Raw genomic sequence first — 27,511 nt, 5'->3', positions numbered from 1 at the left:
AAAGGAATATTTTAAAAAAAAAAAAAACCAACAGTTTTGAGTCATGAATGATGGGCTCCTTTGTCAGAGTAATGTCAATTCACTGTCAAAAACCAGCCATTAAGTGACAGTGGAGAACTGTGAAGCCGCAACCAGACAAGTCAGCCAGAGGGTGGTGGAAAACCAGAAAATTTAGGTTAAACATCTAACTCTGCTCCAGGGAACATTTACATGGGAAGACAAAAAGAAAGCTACAGGGATTGCTTTATATCTGTTTCCCTTTTTTTTTTTTTTTTTTTTTTGTCCTTGTAAACTGGACCCATAGTTACCAGAAGAAACTAGAAAAAATTGCTGCTGACAGTATTTTTGGAAGAAAACGTGCAGCACAATTTCTACCCTCTCTCAGCCTTGACTTCCCAAAAAATGAAGAAAAACAACCCAAAAAAAGATTCCCGGAGAGTTACAAAAACATCATCCATTTCTGCTGCAGAAAAATCCTCTCAAACAACAAAATAAATCTTGAAACATTAGTTTTGGGAAATCCATTAAAAAAAAACCCAAAACAAACAAACCAACAGTTGGAACACCATTAACCAATAATAGGAGAGATGACAAACACATCACTGTTTTCACAAGGCAAGCTGAGGTATAGTCAAAATTCAATTGTGATTCATCTTTTCCAGCACAGAAAAGTTTACTAGAAAATGTGAAACACCAAAAAAAGCACTTCTTAATAGTAATTGCTCATCACACAGGCTGGTTCTAAAAGCCTGAGTTTTAAACCCTCTACGTCAGACCTGTCAACAACATTGAAGTTCAGAGGTGGATGCGCCTTCTCACATTAAAGTCTTTATGCAACACTGGCCATTTGCTTCCATGAGGCAAAATGACCTATGCTTAAATATGTAGAAGATGTTACCATCAGGCTTTTCATTAGTCATTCTTTCATCTGGAAAATTTATTTTTCCACATACCTGTATTTCACTGTAAGCAGCAGACACTGCAGGAATGCAGGCAATTCTAAAGTGCCAAGGCAAAGAACCATGTGCATTTTTCTAAGAACTTACTTTTCTCACTGTCATCTAGTCCTAATATTTGCTTTACTACATAGAAGATTCAAAATTTCTTAAAGAAAATTGCTATGGCCATGGCCAACATTAACACATACATATCTGAAAGTCCACAATAGCAGTGCTTTTAGGGAGTTGAGCATGTGTTAGTGCAAAAACATCACTGCTATGTTAGACATACCAAGAACATTTTAAGACACTGCTACCATTTCATTCCCATATACTAACATGAGTTTACATGTAACAGCTACGGCTGTTTGGGAATCCTGAAATGATGCCATGTGGTGACTACATGTTGCTTACTTGAACATAAAGTTTGCAGTACCAGAATAGATTAAAAGGCACCACATTTCTTTCAGCTGTGTCTTTCTGCAACTGCAGGAAGGGAAGCTGCTTCAGCGCCTCAACTCTCAAACAGTCTGTAATTTTCAGATAGAGAAAGGATGAACTAGTTCTGGGTTTTAGAGCGCCTGGTACAACGAAGTCCTGTTTAGAGCTGGCTTTGTTAAAGAAAACAACAATTTAGGAAAGTAAGTGGTTTACAGAAACATCTTGGGTCAATTTGGTTTTGCTTTAGCATAGCCCAGCCTCCACCACCCATTTGGATGCCCGCCGGCCAGTGCCTTAGTGCTGCCAGACCCCCAGGGCCACGCTAGGGAAGCCGTGGGTTGGCTGTGCCCTCACCCCAGCTGCCACATGCTGCCCATGGCCCCTGCGTGGTCCCTGTGGCTGAGCTCACACAGCCCAACACCCCAGCACTGTGCTCATCCCTCACCGTGCCAGCACTGGGAAGAGCAGGAACTGGTGAAAGGGAACTGTGTCAGGATACTGAAAGTTTTTACTCAACTTCTGATCGGAAGAAAACTCAAATTCCATTCATCCAATGTACTTACATAAAGCAAACTAAGTGAAAACATGAAGATGTGTTCCTTTATTACAGTTCCTTCATATGTAGTTCGAACAATTTTAATATCCACAGCTTACAGAGATGAAGAAGGAAAACAGAGAATTGACTATCAGAAAAAGGATGAAGAGAAAGATTTGTGGATGCAAGCTATTCACAAAGGAAATATTGTTAAGTTTTCCACTTTACAAATATGATTTAAAAAAAAAAAAAGCTGCTTTACTGTGCCCAAGACCTTGTATTATCTTGGATTTCTCCCAGTTCTATATCAGCACAAGTTTCTCCCTCTGTTTTGCATACAGCTAAACAGTACTGGTTTTATTTCACTGAAATGTGCAACCAGATCTTTATCTACACCTCAGTTATCAAGCTTTAGTTTACTTGGAATAGAGAGTTAGCTAATGCCCTAATACAGTGGCTGTATTACCACTGTGACTAAATATCAATGCAGCCAGTGCCCCAAAAGCTATATGCACAAAACAGCATAGGCTTTGTTGCAGCATCTCTCAAAAGCGGGATGTCCTTGGAGCTCATGACATGGGGCCCTGAGTGGTCATAAACCCATGATAACAGTGCAACTCAAGTAAAGGCTGGTTCTGTGCTTTCTCAGCTATTTCATTACAGACCTTAGCAATCTGCATGTGGCACTTCGCTCTGCCATTGCCAAGCTGAGCCTGACTTTTGGCCTAGGTGTCAGCACCGTGATGGCTGGTGATGGACAAACAGACAGAGGCAGAAGGATTTGTGTTGGGACCTGGACATCTGTGTTTGGACCAAACCGCATCCTGGCACTGCCTCCATCACAGCACAATGACAGATGCTGGTTCAGGATGAGCAGTTGAAGGACCCTCATGCTCCATTCACTCCTCTGCTGCAAAGAAAACCCAAAGTGGCAGAACACCACTAAAGATCATGTAGTACTTCTCAGCCTTGTAAAGCACTGGGGTGGGGGCAGAGAAAAGAAAAAAAAAGTATTTCAAAGGTACCATTGTACAGTTTTTCCTCCTCAGCTTTTATTTCCAGCTCAGACTTCTTTTTTCTTAAAGACACATGATTTTTTTTTTTCTCCACCCAAACAGTTGCTTGGAACTGCTACTCCAATTACCAAAGCAAATAAACAAGTGATACACTACACAAAGCAAAGAAAAACAGTGATATTTTCTGAAGTAAAAGCTGAATTACGATGCATTTAAATTGCAGTATTTCCCCTTTCAATTTTGAACTGAAGTTAAAAACAGGTTCTTCAGTACATGCTGCACCCACAGGCATGTGATCACAATTGAGTTTCAGGTATTGTGCAGTTATTGTATGGAGAGAAGAAAAAAAATGAAGGAGAAAAAGGCTTACACCAGAAATTTTGGACAGTTAGCACACCAGGTCCAAACAGATAAAATTTGTGTAGTATGAGCTCAACCCCGTGGGAAGAAAAAAAAAAAAATAAAAGGCGAGTCAACATACAAACTAAACCTCAGATGAAATAATCTGGTGAGGAAGAAGTATAGCACAAGTTTATAGCATATTTATATCAGCTCTGGAAGCAAAATTTTCAAGCAGCAGCGCTTCCTTTTTCATGCAAGTCACAGGACAGCCAGATAATACTTAAAACAAACTCAAACCAGCAGCCAAAGAAAAAAAAATGACAGAAAAGGCACAGTACCATAAAAAAAATTCATATGCGAGTCAAAACATTTCCATAATGCATTTCTAAATCAGAAATCCTGACTTAGAAATCAGAAAGGGAGCCGGGGGTGACTGCAACAGTCACAGAATCAGCCCAGTTCTTCAAGGTACAACACGAGAGTTTTTACCCCCACCCTCATTCCTGCCAAGCACAGATCACCATGAAATAGATTAAGTTCAAATAGTCCAGAATCTCCCCTGTGTGTAGCACAGATTATCACAGCAAAGGCTTTGAACATCAATGTCTATTTGGTGCCTGGTGCAGTTAGGCAGGGTGAGGGCTGTCAGATCTTGTGTTTCTATCAAAACCAGACTGAGCATGACTTTTTCACTGATGCTATCAACTTCAGGGAATTCCTTTCAAAGGAGGTCCATCAGACATACCACTGTCTGCATCTAGGGAAAATGGGCTTCTATCCAGCCAGATTAACCTGCTACCTTAAAATGCCACATTTAAAACCACACACACATCTCCAAGGATATATTACACTCATTTGGCTTGTGAGCACATACCTCAGGGCTCCTGCCACCACTAACGATGTGGAGCCTTTCATGAAAAACTCTTTTGTTGTATTTCATATGACAGCTTATTTGTGCTCCACGATCCAAAGCCTTCCTCGCCCCACAACATATAGCTGGGATTCTTCCACCTCCACCCATTGCTGACCACCCATCCTGCCACTGAACATGACCAGCACGCTGCCTCTGGGGGAGCAACACCAGCACACAGAAAAATTCAGAAGCCTTACTAGCAGAGTGTTTGCTTACCAGATGTCCTAGTGCAGCAAGTCAACAACATTCAGAACATTTTATTCATAGCTTTCTGATTGACATGATAGGATTCTTCAATTAATAGTTTATTTTTTTCACTGCAACAAAAGATGCCATAAAAGGAGACTAAAAAGAGGTGTAAGAGGTGTAGAGGTGTAAGTTACAGATGCTGAGTTACACGAGTGGCCACTACAGTCTCTTCTGTTGCTGCCCATAAGATGTGCACATGAAATGGTGCTTTGAATATATAAACTGGATCTAAGGGAGATTACCAGAAAAAAAGAGCAGAAGGCAGCACTTCACTGGATTCCTAATATCTAGCGTATCAACTAATTATGAATCAACTTTTTGCAGAGCATATTTCCCCAAGGCATCTTGGCAGGCAGCGTATGGTAACGCATGAACAGTTCACCTTGGTATTTTCAGGTCAGACTATATCCTAACTGACTCAGTGCAACATCAGGCAGAAAGCACCCTTCCTTTCTAAAAACAGAAGCTGACAGCTTTGCACAGGCCTCTTACAGCCCATCTTCTTGCAGCTGGGGCAGCTGCACTTACGTTATTACTCCTTTTACCTCGTGGCAGACCTTTACTGGCAGGGCCACTCCAGAGTAACCAGGTCTCATAGCGCTCCGGCAGAGGTCTATTAATCATCAGCAGGTCAAAAGGTCAGATTAGTAAATCTGCTTAAGGCGTATGCCTGACAGGCAGGGGCAAGGATTTCAACCAAGGACATTCAGCGCAGCCACTGCTAACGTGACTCCTCTTCCCTGGATCTACAAAATGCCCAAGCAAGCCGAAGTGCACTGCACTTGCAGGCACTACCTTCCCTGAGCAGTCTGTCCAGGCTCTGACAGCCTGCTGTAACTTTACAGGCACAGATACTTCACGTGTTAAGAAGTACAATAAATCCAACATGTTTATATTTCCAAGACAGAAGACCCAGATCATTAGCAACAGTTACCAACACAATTACCAAAGTTCTCAAATGGATTTCTCTGCATTACTGCCCACATCCTATTTTTCTGATCCCTATGAGGCTGCACACCAGGGCATCTCACAACTTAAAGTTGAAAATTTTACTGCTAGAATTGTAATCAAAAGCAACAGAAACATAAGCTAGAATATAGGCTTAGAGGAGAGGGAAAAAAAGGTAAAGTAAAAACACAACCTGAATGAGCAACTAATACACAATTTTGGTGGAAGAAAGAAGAAAGAACCTTTGGCTCAAGTCTCACTGCCACTTGACACTGTCTTACAGAAGTTCACAACAGTTTTGTGACACTGACCAAAACATTCAGGTCACAGTACCTTGAGTGAGATTTTTTGAACGTGCTATACAAGCAAAAAGTTCAGCTGTTTCCACCTCTCCTTAGCATTGGCAAGGTTATCATTACACTGTGTCACTGCTGTAAACCAAATCCAGTCATCTACAATTGCACCACTGAGAAGATGGCTCTGTTGAAAACAGGGGAGGGACTGCATCTGCTGGGGTGTGCCAAGCGAAACTCATCAGCATCACAGCACATGACTAAGCATGTATTCGGGTATGTCAATACTCAACCACTCATTTGAAAATAAAGGTAATTTCTTCTATCTCCCCCCTCCCACTGATCTGTAAATACAGGTAAAGACAGAACATTGCAAATAAAGTTTAAGAAGTCTTAACAAGAAAAAAGCAACACACCACAAGACATGAAACAAGTGTTCACACAGGACAATGACTGTTAATATTCTATTCAAGATTAAATGGATTGGATAAGGAATACTAGAAATTTGGATCCTTTTTCAAAAAATAAAAAGGTGACTGCAAATACACTTGACAGACTATTCATGTGAATACAGGACTGCAAGGTAAATAAATAATTAATGTAAATGTTGCCTTTTTTGCTTAATTCTAATTGTGGAGGTAATACTTATGTTGTCTATATTAGTTTCTAATGACTAGGTCCAGAACAACCAATTAATTTTAATTTTAAATTCCCCAGACCTGGCAGAAAAGAGAAAAGCTCTCTCTTCTGGTTATCTTCACCCAAGAAAGCAGAATAATCCTTAAAATCCTAATGAAATCATAAGTCAAAGGAAGAAAACACTGTTTGGCTTCACCTTCTCCTCCAAAATTAAAAAACATATTAATTTCAGCCCTGTATCTGGCATAATATCCCAGCAAAATATTAGACAACAGACAAAACTCATAGGGAAAGTAAAAAACTTGGATTCAAAACATAAGCTGCTTCTCAGCATGACAAAGGTGTATTTTTCTTATTAGAGAAACAGTCATTAAAATTAAATGTAATGAAGGCTTCCATGAACTCATCAGAAGTGCTGATCACAACCCCACAAAGTCTGTTGATACCTAGTGGGGAAGTCAAACAAAGTAATGAAGTAAGCTTGCATTTTACTTTTTAGAAGTACCAGTAATTCTCTCTCACACATTTTCAATAAATTTTGCACATGTGTTGGCATATTGGCTGCACAACAGCCAGTTAGGCAGATAGACAAGGAAAACCTTGCCATTCTTTGCTTCTCTGTATGTTACTTCAGTAGAGCAAATAAAACTGAAAAGTAGTGGTTCACAGTCTCTTTGTGCTCTAGAACTATTAGAGTAAAACACTTGTGATGTATCTACATCATTATTTACTTCTAAATTAGATCTTGTATGCAAATGCAGACTTGCTATACTATATATGCCATTCCTTTAGTTATCTTAGAAATCAGTGAACTAAGAGACAAATAATTATACAGCTATTTTCCAGATGCCAGTGTTTACAGTTCTATTGGCTCGAGATTTCAAATGAGCCAGATTGCCTTACAAACTTGTATCCTATTAAGTTCTGGGTCAGTTATGTCTTGTTGAATGTTTTACTTCTCAAAGAACCCACAAAGCTTTACCTCAAAGAGCAGAGTTTCATATTGACATTGCTTTGTAGAGCTACCTGCTTTACCTGACCATCAGAAGGATGCATATAAATGCTCCGTTAGAAAAAGCTGAGTCAAGAAACTCTGTCAGTGTTTAGTCATTTGAGTCATTTTATTGAATGTCAGGCTGAACCTTGGACTTACCTTTGTAAGAGGAAAGTATTGTGAACAACGTGCAAGAATGCCTCACCTTGTTCTGAAATAGCCATGTAATTCCTTTTGTTCTCTATTAATGCATGATGAACATACAATAAATGGGGGACAAACATTTTGACTCTGTAACTGAGCTTGAAGATGCTTCTATGCACAAGTTACTAATAACACCAATCCATTCGCTGTCAGCAGCTAAAGAAATACCTATATACAGGCTCAGTGGTATATATTTAAAATGCATGCATAAAGAAGGCCTTAAGACGTTATCAAGCTTCTGAATTTGTCATGAAATAGCAGTAGAAATATTGCTGGAGCCCTCTACCTGCATGCATTCAGGAAACAATCACAGCTTCTTCCTCAGTAAAAAAGAAAATGGAGAGAAAGAATATAACCCCCCCCTCAGCATTTTTGCATAGGCAAGTGTAAGATAAAGGCGTTGTGTATCTCCTTTCCCACATAAATACACAGAGGAAAACTCCCCATTGTGGAGCTTCATTCCCAGATGACAAGGCAAGCCAGACAGAAACCATCTTCTCTGAGCAAGGGGCCAGCATCTACCTCTGCCACCTACACCCAGGCCTCTGCCCAGCTCCTGGTGCACAGCACAGATCCTCCTTCCCATGCCAGCACCTGCTGCTTTGCACCTCCCAAAGCCATCTCCCTCACAGGCCCAGGATACCTTAAGCACAAAAGCAAAAGTATTGAGGCACAAAACTGCCCGAGGTCAGCATTCCCCCAAGTCCACCTCCAAGGGAGAAGTGATGCTTCCACAGGAATAAAGCCATTCCCCTCTGTACGCTATTCTACGTTTATCTTGAAAATTGGTATGTGAAGTATTCACTAAAATTACCCCACAGAGGATACTAAAGGCAATGTTTTCCCCCTCAACATGCACAAAGCAGGTTGGCCTAGTGTATATTAACCTATTTTCCTGTCCACTTATCTAAGCATCAAAGTTACAAATAAGATGCAGCTGACCTGTAGCACTGGTTGTGTCTTACTGCACCGTACACAGTAGCTCTGCAGTATGTGCTGGGGAGTATTACATTACTCATCACCTCTCTGCTGCACTTTCAGCTCAGATACCTATTCCCAAATATATACCAGGTACCAGGACAAGACCCAGTGCTTCATTAAATATTTGGCACATTGTCTCAAATTACCTTTGACACACAGGGTTATTTATACATCACAGCACATTGCATGCCTCTGCGACAAGATAGCATCACACAATACCGTATGTCAGGAATGCAGGCAACAGATTTAAACCAATCCCCACTTCAAGACCCTTTTACTAGGAAGCAGGTCACAAACTGAGTAATATCCGTTTTATGCACTGAAAAATATATGCTATTCATTTCCAGGAAATAAAGTCAACCACCCTAATCCTACTTCCTTCTCACATACACCCCCCATCAGAACAACTGAAAGACAGTGTCTTAACAGGTTTGCTGTTGGGATGTATTTTGGTTTTTATGTAAGTCGTACTCTCCATAATGCATTTGTTAGGACACCGAATATTGACTTGGTGCAAGGGCAGAGTTTCAGAGAGTAATTACAGCAAAGGGTATATTATTCAGTATCCACTGAACTCCACTTTGAATATGCACCAATAGCTCATATTTATGGAGCTTGTTTCCAAGCCTTAAACATGCACATTTCTGATATTCATACAACCACATTAATGTTCTGAACACAAATACAGAGGAGTGTCAGCTGTTACTTTTAAAAAATCTATAGATAGAAATGGGAGGAACCTACACTCTACATTTATCCTATGAAGCAAAACTGAAATCAGAAAAATCGCTCCAGGCTTCAATATTCTTCTGTTCCTACAGCTGTGCAATTACTTAATTTTCTGAACCGATAGAAACAGTTGGCTGCATAGGTGGCAGCCATAGGAATTTGTAGCACCTTGAATTTGAACCCCTGTGAAAGAGGAAAACCAAATACTGAGCAGAAGGCTAGGAGTCTGGATCTGAAAGAGAACTCATTCACATAAATTATCCAAACCCAAATATCACATTCCATCAGCTGTTCCTTCAGTCCAGCTAGGATGGAAGTGAGACCTGGAGAAGTCAGTTCTATTCTCAGGATGCTCACTCCTTTACAGCCTCCAACAGGAGAAGAGCAATGGTGATTCAAGCATACAAGTACATACCGTGCCAGATCCACAGCTGGAGTAAAACAGCGATGACAAGATTTTTAATGAATAAATAGAAATCACCACTGACTACACGCTACGATGAAGTCAAGCCCAAGTACTTCCCACAACACAAGCCCTGAGTTTTCTACTAATCAGCTCAGACTGCTAGTTAAAATTATTCCCCAGCTCAACACAAGGTGACACAGCACAATGAAAATCCATAATAAACAGCCTGATCACAAGCATATACAATAGATGATCCCGTACAAAAGAAAGCTGATCTCATGGGCAAGCAGAAACCAAAAACTACCCGGTATCTTGCAAAGTTCATTAAGGCTAACGTTTAACCAGAGGGGGTTTGCAGCTGGAAAGGGTGTCCGCAGAGAACACTGTGCTGCGTTATGAATTTCTCCCTTGCTTTTAGCAACTGCCTTCGGAGACTGCATTTGTTTCTCTAAATCCTTCTGTGCTGCTCCCTGTGAGCTCAAGTTTAGAGGCCAAGGGTACTGGAGATCCCTAACACCACTAACAGATGGGACTCACCTCAGCCAATAACACAGATTACAGTCACTACAGTACACTCTTATCTGATTACACACAAAAAACCAATTCCACTATCTGCCCAACCTAAGCCTTCTCAAAGAGGGGGGGAAATTTGTCTTTTGTTCCTCCTGCTTTGCTTTTTTCAAAACCGTTGATTTTTTTCTGACCTTCATCATACGCAATTTACACATGATAGACTAGGAAAAAACATCTTGGAACATTCAAAAGCCTTCCAATTGGCTATTGGAGTTGCCCATTCACGTAAGAAAATAGCAAAATATGTTATCTGAACCGAGCCTTTTAATGTACTCCTTCAGAAGTGATACTATATTAAAAAAAAAAACACAAAAAAACAAACCAACAAAAACACCACACCATGAAATATGCAGAAGAGTTAAGATAAGCAATTTAATTACCATAAGACTATTTAAAGTTGATTACAAAACATCCCCACATAGTCCCAACAAAATTTTCACATGGCTTTGGAAATTCTATTTTGATGCTTGGCTATGGCAGTTACATGGAAGGATGAGCACTAACACCCCCTTGGGCACTGCCTCAGCCTACACAGGCAAGAAGCTGCAAGCTTAAAAGGTCTGAGAAGGATTTACCATGAACTAATGGACCCAATGAACCTGCTTTTTACAAAGACAAAACTCCGTAACACACACTTACGGTGCCAGGCACAGTCATTTTAAAAACCAAAGTGGTAACATCCACTTGGTTGAATGCAACAAGTGGAGAAGCCACTGGCATTGTTCGTCTAGACCAATGCAGATGAGATGCCAGTGACAAGAACAAAAGTTTAAATCTAATCTACATATTCCCATCACACAATTCAATAAATTATCTGCCTGAAGGAGTCAGGCCCCAGACAGAAAGTTTTTGGCGACAAGTTAACAAAATGTAGCAAAGTGTCCAAAACCAGACAGGCAGGTGATCTCTGAACCCATGGCTTGTCTTCATAACTATTCCCTCCTCACCAGCTCTTACCATCACAGCTCTAGGATGGAAGAAAAAGCATGAAGAAATGAATGCAAGTTTCCTTCTAGTTATATCAGTTTGACTGGGACAGAGAAATGAAAATAATTAGAACTTGAACTACATATAAGCTAGGGCATTAGTGTCTATTATAAATTGTGTTGCGGTAGAGTCTACCTTTCCCAAGACAGAATGGGGCTTCTCTTGCCCCCACCCTGCACAGTAAACTGGCGACAAAAATCTGGGGGAGATTATAAAATGAAACAAACCCCCCCAAAACATAAGCCCTCACTGAACAAGGGTTTATGAGCTCAGAGCAGGAAGAGGGCTTGATAGCACATGCAGCTCAGATTTAAGCACAAGTCTGAATTTTTTTCCTTTCATGGAACTGAGACTCTAAATATGACTAAAGATCATTTTGGGGAAGTTTTGATTTGCTTGTAAATGTAACTATGCATAGATGAAAGAGTTATTCTTAGTCATCTTCTCCATGTCAAAAATAAACCCAGCAATTTCCAGAATGTGTCACAATACAATATTAACTATGTATCTGCATGGTCACTGAATCAGTGGGACACTTAATAGCCTTAATTTAGAATATATATCTTTTCTGGAAACAGTCTAATGTACCGTGCTGGAATACCTCGAACTACTAATACCGCTTCTGAAGGAGTCTATTTGCAGTATAAACACCTCTAAACCTGGTCCTAGCGATGAGCAAAGCAAACAGTGTGCCACCCCTTAGCAGCCAGGCTGCCAGACACAGAGTAGCAGCTGCATTTTTCAAATTAATGGACTCCTCACACAGAAAGAGCTTGAAAAGAAAGAGGTGCATCAAAGAAACAATTTGCTCATACACGAAGTGCACACGTTAAACAGGTACACACATATTATACAGATAATGCATGCCAGGCTGCCGCTATAGACTACAAACCAACTCCTCAGCCTTCCCATAGTTTGTTGGCTCCACAATACACCACGCAAGCAAGCTGAGAAAACAGCAGGACCATACAGGGAGGCAGGCCTCAGTTTCAGTCATCTGAAATTGTCTTCGTTTTAAGGGAAGCAAAACACACTGTGCTCCTAAGAAGCAAAGCCTCTTCCACTAGAAAACAGAGGGTTTCTGCTGATGCCAGGGGAATCAGAGACGAGGGACTCCTGAGGAACAGATACACGTTACCAAGGACTCACAACAAATGTTACAGCCACGTGGAAGAGCCCCAATGGGAAGTATCTAGCATTTGAAAGTTTTCCCTTGAGTTTTCAAGATACTAATTATAAAATACCAGAGCAGTGACACAGCTGGAGCAGATACAAGGTACGTGCTAAAAGAGGTGAAAGACTTAAAGTATACTCATGGAGAAGCCGGATAGTGATCACCTCTCTTGTTTTATGGTTTCTTACACTTAAAGAACATCTCCAGACAAAAAACAGGCTCTCTCATCTCCGCAAGCAACAGGACATGGACACCAGGCAAGAAAACTCTGCTTCAGACTATCTTAGAAAAACCAAAATCTTTCAAGATCATATTTACTTCTAGATTCTAGACAAAACAGAAGGAAATCTCAACCCCCCCCCAAACAGCAGCACAACACCACCATCAGGGATACTGCACTGCCACACATCTTTAGAACAACATTAAGGCAACTAAGAACGAACAAACAAACAAACAAGAAGCTCAGAGTTTCAAACAGAGATGGCTTCTCATTTCTGTACAATTTTCTGTAAGTTTCTGTATACTGGTTTGCTAACAATTCACCTAGTTTCACAGACAGGGCAGGAAAAGTCACATCACTTGCTACAGACCACATAGGAAGAAGAATTTGAATGCAGCAACCTTCAGTTTTCCATCAGAACTTCATTTCTCCACCACAGAGAATAAGCTGCATCTCCAATACCTTTTTCTAGCACTATGAAGAGAACAGCAGTCACCAATGTCAAGCAGCATTTTAAAACCTTCATTTGTCAGATATCAACTTGACAGCTCTGTTTAACATTTTTTGCCGCAACAGTCTTGAAAAGAACTGAATAAAACGCATGAGTGAATGCGCTGGTACCTGGCTAGCCGGCCCCATCAGAAAGCAGCCTCCCAGCACACAGCCTGGCAGCATGGAGAACCCAAGACGCAGGAAGAGGACAGAGAATTTCTCAGCTCAAGGCTTTAGCTGAAAAAGACCATTCTGCCCGTGCAGTAAGTAGGTATGTCCACTTACACCAGCTGATTTATGGAATACTGATGTCTTCTAACATATGTCACTGGTGACCCCACCACCCCAGCCCTGTACTATTGCCACTGCAGGCTCTGCTATCTGCCCGAGGGGGGAGGCAGCGAGGTGGAGCCAGATTCAAGTCAGGGGAGTAAAGTGGCTAATTACTGCTTTGGTCAGCAAGTGAAATGGTTACAAAGACAAATACAGCACTTGTATTTTAAAGACAACTTCTGTTTTCAGGCAGAGAACTGTAAAATTGTTGCAGACTTTCTCAGTTTCTAAAGAAGCGAAACATGACAAAAACCCAGACTGAACACAAGATTCAGTCTGAGTAAGACTAACATCAAGGATGTGTTGAGTCAACTTAATTCTAAGTCTTAAAATGTACTATGACCTCATAATGCACAGAGAAAAACTGTATAATATCTCCAGAGTCAGAAGCAAAAGTTTGCTGATGCTTCAGTACAGTATTTTAGAAGCACATTTTTCAGATGCATCCTCCAGAAAGGATAAAACCCTCTGTATTTAGAGGAAGACCCAGATACTTCAAACTAAGCATATGGACATACACTTCTTTAGAAGGCTTGTGCAAATGATAACAGACATGAATTCCAGTTTGGCTGATGGAAATCTGTTTTCCACCCTTGTAATATAATTAGCAATCAATACAGAGTGGCAAAAGAAGGAAGCAAGATGCCCTCTTTTCTCCCAGATCAAGGCACTTGGTGAACATCAATTAGATGTTAATATCCCTGGGAGGCAAGCGTGACAAGTCTTATTAAACCATTTTAAAGATTAGGACACTGAGTCACAGAGAGATTAAGAACTTCCTCAAAACCAACAGCAGAGTCAGAGAATGGGCAGCTGCACCCCAGCTGGGCCTGGCAACAAACTGCACTGCTCCACCTTATTGCAGGATTTAGAGTCTCTAAGGAGATGAAAAAAGAAAAGAAGGAAAAAAAAAGAAAAGAAATCCACACTCATATGAAGGTTCCTGGCCATACCAACATGCCTTAGTTTTGACCTGCAGGGTGATACAAGAATGCAGTTTGGTTTCCACAGTCAGTTTGGCTTAAAGTACCGGCAAGGTTGCCAATTGTAAACGATTTTTAAAGTCGACAGAGACCTCCAGATCTTTTCCGATAAGCTTGAGAGAGAGCTTACAACTTTTTGATACTGGTTCAACCGTATAAGCCTAGGTGCAAATAAATCTCCAGCCCCCGGTGTTCCAGCCAGCCCATGGCCAGCTGATCTGAATTCGAGTCACATGCTGGATTTACACACTGAAAACGCAGTGAAAATGGCAAGACAATTACTGTCACAGGCTAACGCGTACTTCAAAGCACAAAGAAAAACCCAACAGATGCCACATTCAATCAGCTCAAAAGGTGAGCAGAGGAGGATGTTACGCTGATTAACACACTCATTAAGACGCGTCCGAACTAATAGCCCACTTCGGTGTTGTAACACATTCAGAAAGCATTTTGCTGCCTTAATCGCAGGGTACTCACAGAGCCGAGGATTATTCCCACTTTTCCCGCGTCGCCCTCCGCCGCAGCCCGAGGCGACCCGCCGTCACCCCGCGTTACTACAGACGCGCAGGGGGCTGGGACTGCTCGCAGCTGCGAAACGGCCACGGCCGCCCCAGACCCCAACCCGCCGGGTCGAGCCCAGCCTGCCGGGCGCGGGCACCGGTCCCGCCAAGGGCACCGGCTCCGCCGCTCCGCCACGGGCACCGGCCGCCCGCGCCCTGCCAAGGGACAGCGCGGCCCCGAACGCCACCGCCCGCGGAAGCCGAGCCCGGCCCCGGGTACCGCCACCCGCGGGGAGCCCCGGTCCCACCGCACCTGCTCCGCCGGCAGCAGCGCGCCCCCCGCCCCGTGGACCTACCGGTACTGACGGCACTCCGCATGCTGCCCGCCGCTCGGCTCGGCACGGCGCCGGGCGGCTCGGGGCGGGGCCGGCGGGCCGGGGCGGGCCAGGGCGGGCCGGGCGCCCCAGCCCCGTGCGAGCCGCCGCCGGGCGCCCCTGTGCCGGGAGCCGCGGGCCCGGGCCCGGCGGGAGGCAGGGGCTCACCTGCGGGCCGGGCCGCCGCGCTCCCCGCCGGGCACCCCGGGCAGGCGGCACCTGGGTATGGGGCAGCGGCGGGCGTGCCCGCACCCCCGGCAGCCCCTAAAGGGGGAAGTCGGAAACGGTTGCTTCTCGTCCGTTTAGGCTCTAAGTTTGAGGAAGCTCAAAGGCTGTCATATTCGGGAGCTTTAAAAAGATTTCAGACGGCAAGCACACGGAAAGCTGCCGGAAAGAAAGTTCAGGACTGACAGCTAACATCACTAACAGCGCTTGCGCTACACCTGCTCGACTTCTACCCACAATAACAACGTCTTGCTAACGGTAGAAATGAAGTTTTATGAAAAAAAAAGTAAAGAAACGGGTTTGAATTGAAGTGCTGCAACAGGGAGGGTAAAACGATCCGCAGTTAAAGCCCGTATCTGCTAACCTCAAGGTTTGATAAAAACCTCAGCAGGCCTACTTTATAGATAACTTGAAACCATTCATAAGTATTTTGACATATGCCACACAGACACTATACCTTAACCGATTCTGAGGAAGGCTGTGGCAGAACGAGGGAGCAGGACCCCAGTCTGCCACCATGACATGAGCTACCCAACTTTTTTCACACCTGCCTGCTATGCGGCAATTTTAAAGCTGCTTTGGATAACGTGGAGAGAAAACCAGTGTGAATGTGGCCCTATTTATCCATGCACGGCTGAATGTAACACAATCTCTAATGAGCCAAGCATTTAACCAAGTCTCAAAAGTAATTTGTTGACCTTGAGGTAAGAATTTTGTTGTGGAAAATGCCTCTTGTTTGGGTTGAAATTTGTCTTCTAGCTCCTTGCATCGTGCTTGGCTGAACCAAAGGTTTACTCAATCATTAACTTTTGAGTTGCAACATGTTTATCTGCTTATTTAACCTTGGGAGTAGTAAATGTACTTTTTCCTCAAAGTGATAGAAGATAGAAATAATGGTGCATACCATTTCCCTGTTATCTAAAAGACTATCTTCTTTAGCAGCCTTGAGGAAGGCAAAACCAGGGAATGAGAAAATGCTCTTGGCAAACTTCCAGTAGAAGTGATCTGTAGTTAGCAAAGGGGGTTGTGCATATGAAAGAAATGATATCTATATGATTTGCACAAAGTCTTCCTAGTTTCAGTCCAGCATTGAGAGCCACATGAAAGCAACATTCCTCCACAGAGAACCTGGAAAATACAGTAAAAAAGAATTTAACCCCTCCTGGGAAATACTCCAAAACTTCTTTAGGAAAGATGTTCCTCCTTGGCTAGGAAAGATGCTTACAGCACTGACCTCCCATATATCTCTTCACCTTTACCAGCTGTCCTCTTCCCTCCACTCCTCTCAGAAAAAGTTAGTAAGTCCATAAAAAGATAACCCTCTGTTGCCAAGTCCTTCCAAAATTTTTACGTGCTCCCTAGGGAGACATGTCAGGGGCTCCATGCAGACCACAAGGGAACTTGCTGTTCTAATAACTACAATTAGTTTATTTACTGATTATCCTTAAATATTTGAACTTTGAGCACGGCCAAAAGATGAATGTATAGTTTGTAGTCACTAATCTTAACTATTATCATAATGATCTTTTAAAATTATGTTTCATTAAATGCTACCTAAACAGAATTAAGAAAGTCTTTATTCACAGTCACACCTACCTCTCTCCAAAGGACAACATACCTAAGATACAGTCTAATCACTCTGGGGTAGAGATGAACACACTTCAGTAATGATTAGATTAATAAACACTAATCAAACCCCATGAATTTGGTATTACATGTGGCTCTGTCGGCTACCCTAGCCCACCTTCTGCTGTGTGAAGTGCAGGACATGCAACCATCAAGGGAAACAGCAACTTCCCTGGGTGCTGCGCAGCCCCCCTTCCAGTGAGACCATTCCAGTTCCTAACCCATTATTTTTAACAGTGCAGCTGCTTCGTACATTTTTTTGTTCAGTCCTAGCCTGTTCTCCCCCATTGAAAGGGATAGGAAAAAGGAATAAGAATAGCCCTTATGAAAAACAATCCAGCCTTATCGACTAGTATAAAGCCATGCCTGCTAACTCTGCTGTAGGATGTTCATCCCCTCACTGTGGCTGATTATGTAAAGCACTCCCTTTCCTGACATGTGCAGGCCTATCTATTCAAATTCTTGTAAATGTAATACTATCTACATATCCAACACAATAAAAGCCCTTCTTGTGGTATTTAAACAACCTGTCTGATCTTTCCTGATTAATTGTGGATTTCTTCAAAGTTAACTGAACGTTTTTATACAAAAGAGATGGTCTGGTTGTTATGCACAGGTCTTGGGAGACCATGCTGAACTCCCTCCTTCACCACTCATCTCCTTTATGACCTTGAGAATTCACACATACATGATATGTATCAGTTCACGATCTACAGGGTGAAGGTAACAAGACTTCCTTAACTTATGGGGGCTTATAAGGGTTTCACCTCACTCATATGAGGGTAAAAACTTGACAATCTAATACATCACATGAGAGGCCATTAGTAGCACAGGTATTCTGCTCTTGTTTTGAAGTTTTTCATCATATTCATCTCCAGTGAGAATCAGTAGTTAAATACAAATTTTTATATTCTCTTCCTTTGGTAATGCTTTTTGTTTTAAATTAACATATAAAGCCATTACAGTGGTTCTTTTAAAGGAATTTTGCTTTATAGATTGAGAAAAAGAAAATAGATCTAAGGAACGGAAGCTGAATTCTTTATGTGGGAGCATATAATTTTCTTGGAGCCTGGAATAGCTGGATTTTCTTACCACATGTGCAGGAAATAGCCCTTCCTACCCAATCCTGAATGTATCGGATAATACCCTGAGCATATAATGGAACTATTCTAGCGTGAGACCTTCTAAGCAACATTTCTGTTCAAGTTTCTAAACACATCAACAGATTTATATATGTGTACTCAAGAACAGTTCAAAACACTTTGGTTCATTGGTAAATAATGAATATTTAAACTATTCCACAGGATCCTTTTTTTTAATTAAAAAAATAAAAGTACCAACAGAACACACCTAGCTAATTTTCTAGCCCTCTTCCCACAGATGACTACAGGTTAGTTCATTTGTTAGGGAAGTTTGGGGATAGGTCCTTCATCACCCTAACTTCCGCATATCAGCTGTTTTTCATACGCCCGCTGCTTCTGCTGCAGTAACAGTAGTAGGGCACTCCCACATCACCATGGAAGTGCCAGGATTTGTATTTGCCTTGTGTTGCCTCTGTCCTTTAAGAGGACAAGCTCTAAAAAAACTATCCCACAGCACACAGATGGCCAGTAACACATTCTCAGGCTGGTAACATTAGTCTTCCTCTCTTCCACACAAATATTCTGTTATTTGGGGTTTGAACATGTGCGTGGGTGTGTAGCTGGGTTTTTTTTAGGTTGTTTCCACCCCCCCACCCCACCCCCCATCCCCCCCATATGTGAATATTTTCTCTGATATTTTGACAAAAAGGGGATAAAGCTTGTCAGATGGAGGTTACTGACACAAATCTAGGAAATTTCATTCTTTGGATCACATGTCTCTGCTGGTTAAATCTCCCTGAAGCTAAAAATTATTTTACTGATGCAGTATTTCTAATAATACACCAAATATGAGCACAGGACAATCTTTTGCTTCTAGTATCATTCAATACTAACTGATTAATTTTCTAAGCGACCTGGATAAATGCAGTCTCATAGAGACAGTAGCCAGCACCAGCCTCTTAAAAATCTTCAGTTCATCAATCCAAAAATTCCTTCTTTGAAGGCAGAAGAAATGAGCCTCACACTCTCTAGGATAACTCTCATTTTGGTAAGGCATAAAATTATAATCCTATATTTCTTCCTACAACAGTCACATCTCAGTGTCATATCACTTCATGTGAGGGATAATGTCAGCTTTGGTGATGTAATTACAAATCATGGAAATGTTTTTTCAGTTATGAAAAGCAACAACCAGAACCTTAAGAAGTCTGAAACTTCTTTTGGGGCACATATAATTTTGTAAGGTATATTTGAATTTTGAGAAGATTTGACAGATAATAAAATAAGATGGACATTATGAAGGGTAGATTAAATCATTATTGTTAAGAGTTGCATTTTCTTTTTCAGTTATTGTTGCAGCCAGACTTTTAGTCAGCTGTTAAAAGATTTAGTCTTCCGCAGGGATATATTTGGATTTTTTCCCTAAGGAATATAACTAAAAGTCTTCATTTTATTAATGCTAAGTCCTCAGTGCCCTAAGGGCTTTATTCCACAGATATTTCATATTTTCATTTCTGACATTTGGGTTTGTGGGCTCAGATACAGTTTTGATTCTTCTTTGATCTGCAGAAGTCACTACTCTGAGAAATACGTGAGAAAATATCAAAGGCATAGAGCTACTTCTGCTGTTGAAATAAATGTCAACATCTCACTGACTTCAGAGAGAAAAGGATCAAGTAATTAAACATTGTTTTGCATGGATTCCAACAGGCTTTGGATCAGGCCTCATTTTCCTAGCTAGTACTTGCAGCTTTGCTGCTTTGGATTCTGCTAACAAACGACTCCATAAAACTAACCAACCAGGCTCAACAAAGCCGATAAGATTTCCTTCCTGCACTGCTGTGCTAACACCTTCCCTGAAAATGTACTCTGAATTTGGTCACACTTGACTCCAGATAAAGACTTAGCAGAGCAAAGTGAAACCTAAATGTCAGCTGAAGCGATAAAAAAATGTAAGGTAACACACAGTCTTTCAAGCCAAATGATTCCAGGCTGCATACAGCTGGTAAATAGATTCTTCTTCGTTAGGATGCTAAAACATCTACGCAAGCCAGTAACTGTCAGCCGCTTAAAGGAAGTCACATTGCAAAACAGCCATCTAGGTTGCTTCAGATTTTATCAGAAGAAAAAAATAGTGCTCTGTGATAGAGATGTTGGGGAAATTTTGTACAAAAAAACCCACCACAAAATAAAAACAACACAGAAGGCTTGTGCATTTAGCACACACCTGCATGAAAATGATTCCTAGGATATGACTGTCAGTGAATAGAGGGAATCTTCTGTAAATACATGCTTAATACAAATTAACTATTCTGTATGTGTTGTCAGCAACAACCTGAGATTATTTCTTGTCTGTGGGAAACCTCCTGTCAGAGACAAAGATCACTTTCCAGATGCTTTGATGTTAGCATATTAAATCTTAGCAGAGACTTTATTTAATTAAATGTTATTTATCTTTTCTGGGTGTTACTGAACAAAGTCTTCCTCGAGTGTCATTAATTGAAGAATGACAGAGAGTTTGAACCAGTGAGGACCATCATGATAAGCCTGAGTGCAGAGATAGTCTCTGGTGATATTTTAGGGAAATTACTGTTTCTCAGAGAGCTGAACACTCAGATGTACTTGCCTAGCTTGAGGATGAAACCACACCACTTTTTAACTGTCATGCTTCCAGTTTCACAGATTCTCATTCTTCATTTTTAAGTTAAACACTTCTACTTAGTCTGTGCTATTGTAATTGTTTCTTTAATGAATATGACTCTGTATGCACAAGCAAACTCATTGTAGAAGTTTAATGCTAAATCTTTTTTTTTTTTTACATTCCCAGGGAAGAAGGTACTTTCTTTGGCAATTCCAGAGTTTACTTTGGGAGATTCTAGTGACTGATCATTTACTGTGCTGCATTATGCTGTATTAGAGAACAGATGACCTCGCTTCTCATGCTTAGCCAGGAAGGAGCAGCTAGGAAGAAGATGTAGTGTTTTTAAAAAAATTATCGAACACAAATGTTTCTAACTTGCTCTATGGAGATAATAGAAAACAACCAGCAACTGCTGGGTATCAGTTTTGTCTGTTACACATTATTGTCTGTCTTGACAGCATAAAATAAATTACATTATTCAAACTCCCTTTGTTTAAAACATAAGGTTGCTAAGAAACAGGAGTTATGCATGTTTAATGCCATTTACAATCATAATTTATACAAAACCATGAAACATAGCCATGATGCACTTGAAGACTATTACAGTGCAACTAAAATGCAAACTTGTGGTCTCGGCAAAGAAGGAGAAGAAATGTGAATTTTAAAACTGTCATATCATAATTAGGACTCTGGCCAGTGTAAAATTACAACTTCTAAAGTTCCTTTCCATGTTCTGGATTCTGTAAGAAACGTCAATTAATGTCACTGACATTTCTACTCTCGTATTTACTCTTTCTTCAATATAAAGTTGACATGGATTTCCAAAGGATACTGTCATTAAGAGTGGAATAACTAAGGACCTATAAAAGTTCCAGAGAAACTGTACTTAGAGTGGTTATATATAGTTCAGCAAGAAACGTGTTGGTGCATATAAAAATCTGGTTTACCTGTAGGTTTGCATTTCAATCTGATTTATATGTGTTACAACTATTTGCATATGTAAACATTATTCAGAAATACTCAGTTGTTGTCATTATTCAGGAGGCAAGTGGTTATGCTCAATAAAATACGCATATTGACATTGTTCGCTAATATACTTATTGGTAAGAAAGAGAACTTCATCCAGGCTCCTACCTTTCACTGGAATCAATCCTATGCTCGTTTAAACCAATAACCAATTCTTCCTCTGGTCTCTCTCAACTGCAAAAACAACAAAAAAAGAGACTGAGACATCTGTTAAAAGCAAGGATTTTGCAGTCCTCCCTAGAAGCCAAATAGCAGCACAGCAACACAAATGCCAAAGATGTTGACAGCATTGATAGGCTACCCACGGTACAGACACAAAAGAGACTTTTTCCTAAACCTGGTGTTATAAAGTTATGAGTTGTAACTTAACCCTAGGAAATTATCCTTAAAACATTGGACTTCTTTCTGGCTAAAAATTACAATAGTGTTCTCAAACTGCTACTCAGAAATAAGTCTTGAAAGTTTAATTGCTTTTTAATTACCCAATGCAACTTCAGTTTTTTTATTTTGCATCCAGCTACAACAGAACTGAAGATTTCTCTTTCTTATCTGATCACAGAAAAAAACCACTTTATTCCTGTTTCCACCCTTTCATCCCTGGTTTCTTAAATGGGGCCTAAAGCCATTTATCTCTTTAACGTGATATGATAATTAAGTTGTTCTAGCTTAGTCAACTTTAGTTTTCCCAGTTAAATTGGCCCCTTTCCAGCATTGTCAGTTTTCCATAAATCTATAGGGAAGAGCTCAGCCTTACACAACACCTCTGTTCCCGGAGGAGCTCAGCACTGCCGTACAGATGACATCAGTGCTACAGAAACTGATTGCCAAATCCAGAGTGTCTCAGGAGGATGCAACTCTCTTTAACACTGCTTATGAGAGGGCAGACAAGTGCTATAGCCCACCTGGCAGAGTAAAAGAAGTTTTACAGCAAATACTTGACATGTTGAGACCACAGGTGGAATAAGGCTATGGTCATTCTCCTTCCTGCCAAAAATTTTGGAGATTTTAACGATGTCACAGGTAATTTAGCCTCTGCTGCAGCCTCTCCCTGAGACAGCAGACTCTGCAGCACCACATTTCCTACACCACTTGGCTGTTGGCTTAGTGCTTGACAGAGAGGTGTCATGAATTGCCACCAGCTCCCAGGGTAATACTAAGGCTTGTTGAACAGCCTCCTGTTGCTTGGGTTTTCTTAGCTCATGTAATCTCATTGGACCACAGCACAAGAAATATTGTTCTTGAAAACCTGTAAAATATTTTTATGAACTCCATAATTTAGTATTTAAACATGTAATGTTAATACTTCAAACAAGCATAGCTTAAAAAGCAATCTTTTCAGAGTTGCTCCATCTGCCAATAGCTTTCCAGTCTCAGTGCCAGCATAAAAAAAAAGGTATACTTTAATTTTTTTAAAAAAAAAAAAAAAGAAGGTCCTGTGCATCTGCACATTTGTCAACAGGGCAGCTGGCACCCCTCCACCCTTCCTGCTTGTGTATATCCAAAGTCTGAAATACCAGATTTCAGCTGGTGAAGGAGAAGGCTGAACACACTGAGAGCAAAACCACTTTAAACTCTCTGGAATGGTAACAGCAGCACTTGGGGAGAAAACAAAGCCTGGGCACAAGTGTGTTTTCACAACAGCTGAAATGAAGACATCTAACAACTGCCACATTCCCAGGGGAAATCCTGTTGAGCAGAAACTTAGTCCATCAGCTTGTTGTGTGATTGCTCCATGTTGCTCACAGAACTGGCATTTCTTTTAAGAGCCCTTTACAGGTTATTTAAAATTCATACGTAAGATTGGCCTGTGAAACTGCACAACTGAGAAGTCTTCTTTTGCCATTCAACGTTTCTGATTTAAAAAAACCCTTCTTTCTGCATGTGAAGTCCTTCTTTTGGCTATGTTGCATCCTTGCAATTTCTTAATAAGCAGCTATGCTGCTCTTTCAAGATATACATCTGGCATCACCCATTCACCAACATATTGTTTAACAATGTATGAGCTAAAGACTAAAAGGTATTTTCAGTATGAAAAAAAAGTCAATTTGAAATAACTTTACAGGATTTAAATCATTTATTTACAGTAGTGCGACACTTCATGGTGATCTAGAGATTATTATCTGGCCTTTCAACCACAGAGATGAATATTTATTGTCAGTAAACAAAAGTTTAGAAAAAGTTTAGAAATACATAGATCATTCATATTAAATTTCAATAAAATACAGTCACTATCTAACATACTGTTTCAGAGAATGGTTTACTGTGAAGCTTTATGGATTAAACTTATTTATTAAAAAAAAGTTCTACATTTCAAGCAGACATCTGTAATTAATTAATTGACTTAAATGGCTGGTATCCTTCATGAGCCTTGCCACTTCTCTTATAATTTATTCCAGGCAGTGACAGGGTTGGTTTTTTTAGTGTACAATAGTAGGATTTTTAGCTAGCACGTACATTTCAGTGTGTGCTCATGGAGAGAAAGCTTATATGTACTTTTTAATTTCACAAAACACCCAGATTTTGGAAACTCGCCTACTCGTGCCTTCTGTTTTGCATAAACATTAGTCTACAGAGCATCAATGAGCATCTTTAAACTAATGTCTGCATGTCATTATTTATAAATATGTAGGTGCTTGCCTGGAGGCAAAAGAACCCATTTGCTACTATTCACTGTTATTTATACTTAGCTTTGTATTTTTCAGTGAGGGGCTTCCTACAGCATTCCCCGCCCACCCACCCCCCCCAGTCCCACCCCCCACCCCCCCCCAAGGTTTTAGTTTGGCCTGTCCTTGGTACTGTATGTAGTACCATTTTCACCCTATCAGCTCTGTACACTGGCCAAAGGTCAGCTGAGAGAACAAGGGGTTGGAGCATCTCCCAGGACCTGGCTGGGCTGTATTACTAGCACTTCCATGGACAAATACACAAAGTTTAATGAAGTCAATGGAAAGACACTTACTGGCTTTGGATAGCTTTGGATCCAGTTATAGACTAGGAAAGTTTGATTTTAGTTCCATTACTTGTCCACAATATTTTTTTCCTGTGTTAACAGCATAGGTCCTCTTTAAACAATGACATAACTGCTCTTTACAGTCAAATGGTCAATGTGTAAGTAAGTTACACTGTAATATGACCAGACAGGGATCCTAAGATTGATGCTAACGGGGGATGGGGAGGCAGGGGGAAGACACCCCATTCTGGTTTTGTGAACAAAGTCATTGACTTCAAGGGAATCACACAGTATCCTATTATGCTTTGTGTTCAGCATGTGGTAAAATACCATTGAGAAATGGGGAAGTAGCTGTTACCCTATCATTCCAGAAGAACAAAGTGAAGAGAAATTACAGTCCTAATTAAAACCAGGGAAATGATAGGAAAGCTTGTCAAAGGCAACTCACTAATTTAATAATTGCAGAAGCAGTAGTAATGCAGGAGTTCCTAGCTTCTGTGCCCCATTCCTTGCTCCCTCTGTATGTACGACATATGACATACACATACTATATCACAGAAGAAAGTACAAGGAAGTGCACAGTAAATCAGAATTTTGTCAGTTTAACAAGGGTAAGTTTAAAGAAATATGTGTTCTTGGAATCAAAAGCATAGGCCTTGAAAAAAAAAAAAAAAAGACAGCTATCAAGGCAGTTTATTTTGAAATTTAAAAGTGATTACTGTCCCTACACATTCAACTGAGTAAGATAAAGATGTAAAGAAATAGTAAATAAATGTGGGGGTTTTTTAAGAAATATTTTTTTCCATTAGAAAATACTGGTCTCGTACAACAGACAATGCCTATGCAGTCATGTATCAATAGAATTTGCTTTTTGAGTAATGATTTTTCTCCCTCAGAATCTTTTCTATTTATAAACCCCCTTAAGCCTTTTGCAGTGTGTTTCCTGTTCAGACACACCACTTAAGTCACTAGAAAATGACTCAGTCAATCAGTCCAGGCACTTCCCAAACACAGGACTCAAAACTAATGAGGAAATTATGAGTGTGCTCAAAACTTGACTGATGAGTCAAAATACTTTTTAAATCAATTCTTTTTTTCTGGGTCAGGAATATGTTAGAAATTGTTCACCTTGTCATTGGAAGCACTTAGGCACTTGTTCAGCAAGAATAAGAGTATTTTACTCATTCATTCACCATTAAATGCTTTCTATTTCCGTAATTTATCACAATATTATATTTCAAAAGCAAACAAACAGGCTTATGATTGAGATTGGTAACATGGGTAACTCTCCTGCTGCTCTTCTTTGGTCTGGGGTGACCATTGTTTTGAAGAAATGCTTGATCTTTTTAGCTTGCATAAGAAACTATCTTGTAAACACAGAGACATAACTGGCTAAAAATTGTTATTTCAACTTATTTACTAAATAAATGCCAATTTTCCAGCTCTAGAATATCAGAGATTTTGTTACATTTTCTATGCACAAAAATGAATGCTGTTTAAATATTCATCCATAAACATCATCCAGCATATTCATAAATTAGAGATCTAACTGGAATACTGAGCCCAAGCAATCTTAATTCTGCTTTCCAGAGCAGAAGCGTTATCAAAAATTAAGGATGGAGTTCCATCCTAAAACATCAACTCACGCATAACTACTATCTGCATTATTCATCATGGAAACAATTAATTTCTTCCACACTCCACACTGCAAAAGTATTCCTTTTGCCCAGATGTAAAAGCACCAAATTTCTGACATTTCAACCAGTTAACTTAAAGACAGTCTCACCTGCATGCATTGTCCTAATCCATATGCACCCACAAACCCCCAAAATATTCCTGACCCTCTCGAATTTCCTGAGGCACACAATCTACAAATACATCTCAGATCTATAACACCTTTGAAGCAGCACCACAGAGAAAACAGAATTTTCATTACAAAGGACAGTTTCTTATTTTAAGGACTCTTGAGTCTCACCCTGTTTTGCAGCTGTGGATGTTGTGGCTTAAGGAAATAGCTTGCTCACGGTGCAAACCAACTCCCAGGCTGCAAACGGAATTGACATATAGTCCAGCTTTCACCCTCAGACACTTGCCTCCATTATTTTCAATGCCCGCCCGCCCTGAGAGAATAACCAGTCTTTCTCAAATCCCAGTGGTTTCTTTCAAACAGACTTTTAAAACAGGTTGGAAGTGACAGAGGAACATGTTAAGTATCTAACACAAGAAGAGGCTTTCAAAATGAAACCTATTTCATATTAACTAAGCTAACTTCCTATTGAGTCTTAATATGCCATTTATGGGTAGATGTATGGCACAGCAATATATATCCCCATCTTGAACTGACCTGATTCCATGCCAAAAGTGGTTGGAAAAATAAGAACGCCATATCATCTGACAGACAATGTCATTCTGATAAATGTCTGAGGTTACATTCCAATGCTATCATTGCTGGCCTTTCATCTGCAGAAGCTGTTCTCTCACTTTCACAGCAGTACAGCAAAGTGGCTCAAAAGCAGCTGAAAAACATACAAGGATAACTACCACAGAAATAGAAAGGAAAAAAATTTAAAATACTAGAATATTTTCAGCTACAAATGCAGCTTCCAAGACATTAACAACTGTTTCTACTCCAAGTTTTGTTCAAAGTGTCTACCTTTCTACATCAATACAGGCCTACTGTGGGTTCAGTGTGGAAAA

At 40.6% G+C, this 27,511-nt stretch overlaps 1 protein-coding gene across 3 annotated transcripts in view; it reads right to left on the bottom strand.

Moving 5' to 3' along the window:
• The window catches only part of LOC119154594 (F-actin-monooxygenase MICAL2-like), a 132,687-nt gene extending 117,348 nt beyond the window's left edge, over positions 1–15,339 (bottom strand). For all 3 annotated transcript variants that reach the window (XM_037402360.1, XM_037402358.1, XM_037402359.1), the window contains exon 1: positions 15,247–15,339. The gene's annotated coding sequence lies outside the window, so the exon portion shown is untranslated. The remainder of the gene's footprint in view (positions 1–15,246) is intronic.
• Between the last annotated feature and the right edge of the window lie 12,172 nt (positions 15,340–27,511).

This window comes from Falco rusticolus, chromosome 10 (assembly GCF_015220075.1).
Source record: "Falco rusticolus isolate bFalRus1 chromosome 10, bFalRus1.pri, whole genome shotgun sequence".
NCBI lineage: Eukaryota > Metazoa > Chordata > Aves > Falconiformes > Falconidae > Falco > Falco rusticolus.
The sequence above is the reverse complement of the archived record's forward strand: the minus strand, read 5'-3'. Positions and strand labels throughout refer to the sequence as shown.